Genomic DNA, 5,101 nt, shown 5'->3' on the forward strand with positions numbered 1-5,101 from the left:
CACTTGACAGCACTGACTGACCCGACGGTCTGACCAGTCAAATCAAAAACTAATCATATTGTTAAAAACATGATTTACATCTTTCACATTTTATTATATTCCTCGGCGGTTTGTGACATTGCAGAGAATGCAGACACAACACCACCTGTTCTGAACCAATGAATGCATTAATATTCTGTTCGTGTTAGTTGTTACAACGGCGCGGCCAGCGGTAATGTGGCAGAGAGACCACACGATGGCAGACTTGCCTGCGCTTTGCCCTGTCTGACTGGCTGCTGCCTCCGCATGAGTGAGTCTGCAGTTGCAAGGCGAAACTCTATGGGCGAGACTGTGTAGTGTGTTCAGATCAGTTGGACATTATTTGGTACATTAATAACTGACAGCCTGGGGCTTAAACACTGTTAGAGAGAGTCGGTTTAGAAATAAGGATGTCAGCTGAGCAGACACAGGAAATTGAACTGCCTCAGTCATGCTATTTTACAATGCCCATTAGCTACACAACAACAACCCAATATGCTGTCTGCGCGTTACAATACGGTTGTCTCAAACAATCTACCTTTTGTTGGGACTTGCATGGAGCCAGAAGAAGACAAAATACGGTGGATGCGTTCCTCATCAGTCATCAAACACAGCTGTAGCCACTTCCTAGTCCTCCTCGGCTCCTCCTACACTAAGCACAGTAGTAGGCCTACTGATTTTCAAAGTTTCTTTACTAGTGGTACTAGTAAACTCCCACTAGCCTACTTTTTTCCCCCCTTTACCAGCACACAAAAAGTAATCCTCATGTTCTATTCTATGTGGCCTGTCTTAGTTTCCCACACACTCTTTCTTTCTTTCTTTCTTTCTTTCTTTCTTTCTTGAAAATATTTGAAACTCCCTCAAGCCAGGTAAAACAATATATAGGCTACCTTGTTCTTCTATTAGCAGATAGCGCATATTGGCAATTGGGTTATATTGAAAATATATGGCATGTAAAAGATGTAACATGGTGTAAGTGATATTTGTTCTTAAGTAGTGTTTGTTTAGTAACAGGGGTCATCCCTGTTTCTCCCGCTATTTCGTATTTCTTTCAGGTCAGGACTCAATTTTATCCAATCAGGAGAGAGAACTCACACAGACAGGATACAGGATGAACAAGTGCAATGGGAAATGGGTAAACCTTAGAGTATATATATGAATAAAGAAGGCACCCAGAGGAAACACTGAGGCGAAATGGACATAGTGGCCGAATTTGATATTGCAGCCTGGCCCCAAACACATGAACGCGCTGGTCCGTTGACTATATCATTGTGCACGTTCACGATGGACGACGCTCGTGCGCGTTCAACGGCAGCGCGTTCATGTGTTTGGGGCCACTCACTAATTGCAATCCATCCCAGAATGCACTCTGTTCCCACCCGGAAGGAGGAGTGAAATCGCCTCATGCGCTTTTGAGCAACTTAATGCATGTGGATGGGAGGAGAACTCGGATGTCATCTCTATTCATATATACTCTAACGCCAGGGCTCCACTGGGCGCGTCTGCGTCGCGTCTCCGTCAACGTCGGGAATGTGCCCTTTTAATCAATGGAGAGTGGCTCCACTGCCCGCGTTGCGTTGCGTTGTGCTGCGTTCGGTTACTCAAAAATTGCCCCGGTTCGTTTTTTGACGCACGCACCGCGTTGACAGCAGTCAGCAACATAAAAGAATGTTGCTGACGCGCAGTTTTCAAAGGCCCGCGGTGGAGCACCTCTAGCGTGACGTTGACGTTGTCATGACACGAGCAGGACGCGACGGAGACGCGACGCGCCCAGTGGAGCCCTGGCGTAAGGGGTAAACATGGGTGTCTGCTGTCGTCGTGTGAACGGGTGAATGGACGTGAGTCATAGATTGGAAAGTGCATTGGAAAAAAGGCGCTAAACGAATGAATATACCATTGAGAATTTACAGTGTATAGCCTACAGTAGGCCTCTTCCTTCTTCTGTCTCCTTTATTTGATTCGTGCAGCTATAGTCTGTGTCATGAAGACGGGAATGCTGCTGGGATGAAACGCTGTATCGAGGAGCAGTCAAAGGGGGCATGCCATGGCCGGCGCTGTACAGTAGGTGAGGGGGTAGTGGGTCCGCGGTGGGGCCGTCTAATCTCACCTGGTCATTAACCCATTCTGACCTGAGATCAGATTCATACGAGGTTTCCGCCGGACAAACACTGGGTCTGATGAACCCATTCTGACCTGAGATCAGATTCTAAAAATGTCAGTCGCTCTTCGATTTTTCAAAAATAGCAGACCTACAAGCTCGTATCGCGCCACTCGGTGGCGCGATATGAGCTTGTAGATCTGCTATTTTTCAATAGCTAAAGCATAACATGATGCCAACACCAAAATGGGTGCCCGTTCAGAATGGGTTAAAATAGATCAGTCCTCCACCAGCCGGGGCCTGTGTGTCCCGTTGATGAAAATAACCACTCGTAGTTACAATGATCAAACCGCCTGTCAGGCTTCACGACTTCATCTCAAGGTTACCTCCTCCTTTACTAATCTACCAGATAACGGCACCAGTCACCCCAGCCCACCCCTCTCTCTCTCTCTCTCTCTCTCTCTCTCCGGCATGGGAACGTAACGCCAGCCAGTCATCCCCGTCCCCGGGGGCCTGTGGGCGCTCATGAAGTACAGCTATCAAGGCGCACAGGATATGCGATTCTATATGTGAGGGCCCACAAGCAATATCAATTTTTAATTTGGAGCACACTTTGAATGGGCTACACACACGTGGCGGTGCCGTCTATTTATTAGCATATGCCGATACAAGGCCCTACTAAATAATCAACCTCCGAAGGGCTACCGGCGAAACATTAATATTTCATGGGGAGACATTGTACCTCAGTGTATATATGCTGCATTTTTAAAACATAGATTCCCCCGGTTATAATTTTCATCATGGTTTATTAGGTATTAAAGATTGAACTCCGATTCCCCTCTGCTATCCAATGAGCGTGACTGGAGTGGCAGGACGGACGGAGTCGTCTGCATTCCTCACGGAGCGAGACTGATAGACAGTGGCTGGCTGACATGATAGCGCCGCCTAGGAAGGAAGGAAGGAAGGAAGGAAGGAAGGACAGACAGACAGGGAGGAAGGACAGGGGGGGGGGGGGGGGAAGGAATGAAATTATGAGAGAAGGGACGGAGAGGGATAAAGGAAGGAATTTAGGAAAGACTGAACTGCAGGTATAGGAAGAAGGAGAGGAGCAAGGGAGGATCAGGTGGAAGGAGAAAAGACATATAGCTAAAGGATATGGCATGAAAGGAGGAAGACATCGGGCTCTATTTCCGTCCATGCTAAACCCATTAGGCCTATATCCCTAAACTACTTTGCCTTTTTTTCTTGTTTTTTTTTAAACTATTTTGAAAAACATTTTTGAATAGTTAAAATAGCTATCTACAAGCTCATATATACTCACACTCGTGTAAAGTGAGCGGTGCATTTGATTTGACCACATAGACACACAGACACACAAAGACCCACACAGACACACGGACACACAAAGCCACACGTTGGAGCGGTTATAGCAGCGCCGGCTCAAAAAATGGAACCAAATGAAACAGTGAGAAGTGAGAGTCTCGCAGGGCGTATATTCTCTCTGTTCACGCGGCCCACCCCTCCAGCCCACCCCTCCCTGCTCTGTGCAGTGTGATCCCAGCCTTGCTCGTCCCAGCGGTGGCAGCAGGAGGATGAATCCGGAGGTGGTAAAGGGTATCACTGTGTGGTCGTTTTGGTCATATTAATGAGGAATCGATACGGCGCACCCCGAGACCTGGCCACGGAGCCCTCCGCTGACACCTGCTGCCACTGAGGCCCATTAAAATGGGTGGGAGAGCTGCTTCTTTTAGCCCCTATACCCTCCACAGCGTGTATCCCCCAGACTCCTCTCTGATTCTCTCCCTCCCTCTCCCTCTCCCTCTCCCCTCCCTCTCTCTCTCTCTCTTCACCCATTCCAGCCAATCAATGATGGGACAGTGGTAGCTGTGTCAGCAACCCTTCACAGCTACCCCATGTCAATGCTACTTGTCAGGCTTGTGTGCGTGTGTGTGTGTGTGTGCGCGTGCGGGCGTACATGCATGCATGTGTGCGCGTGCAGGTGTGCATGCATGTGTGCGCGTGCTTGTGTGTGTTATAGGGGAGCTGAGAAAGCTAGACGTTAATTTTGTATCTGGGTATAACTTCTTTTTAGGCTATTCAGCCATTCACATTCTCTCTCTGTCTCTCTCTCCTCTGTCACTCCATGTCACTTTCTCTCCTTCCCTCATCTTTACCTCTTCTCTCTCTCTCTCTCTCTCTCTCTCTCTCTCATCACTGTCCCCCTCCCCTCCTCTCCTCACCTCCTTTAACTCTCCTCTCTTCCCCTCCTCTACGTCTCCTCTCTCCATTATCTCAGCTCTCCCTTTTCTGCTCCTCCTTTATCTCTCCTCTCTTCCCCCTCCCCCTTTTCCTCTCCATCAACCTCTTCCCCATCCTCCCACCTTTCTCTCTCCATCTCTCCTTTTCATCCTTCCATCAATTGCCCACCCCCTCGCACCCCCTCCCTGCAGGGTCTTCTGCTCTGATTGTATAACTAAACTAACCTTTCTTAACGCATGCACCCCTTGCTCGCATCTCTCCTCTCCTTGTCCTTAATATCTGCTCGATTGTAGTCAACCCCCCCATGCATATACTATACCTCCTCTGAAACTATACCCTCTCCCTCCCATGTTGCTGTCTCTCCTCTGTTCCAGACAGACCTCGGTGTGAAATCACACACTACACTTGTTCTGACACAGCGAGAAAAGGTCTGCAGAGACATGACGTCGGTTTACGCAATCAGACCTCACCTCTGAATGCTCTTTTTCCTCTCTTTGTGGGGGGGTTTGTTTCTTTATACGCTGAGGTGAAAATCTGCTCTTTTCTTTCAGTGTGTACAGTAAGGTGTGTGTGTGTGTGTGTGTGTGTGTGTGTGTGTGTGTGTGTGTGTGTGTGTGTGTGTGTGCGTGTGCGTGTGCGTGTGCGTGCGTGTGTGTGGAACAGAAAGTGGCTACACAGTAAAAGGAAAAAGAAATCTGAGTATACAAATGGAACAAGGGTCCATTT

The sequence above is a fragment of the Protomyctophum parallelum genome (assembly GCF_964188405.1).
Source record: "Protomyctophum parallelum genome assembly, chromosome: 17".
Taxonomy (NCBI): Eukaryota; Metazoa; Chordata; class Actinopteri; order Myctophiformes; family Myctophidae; genus Protomyctophum; species Protomyctophum parallelum.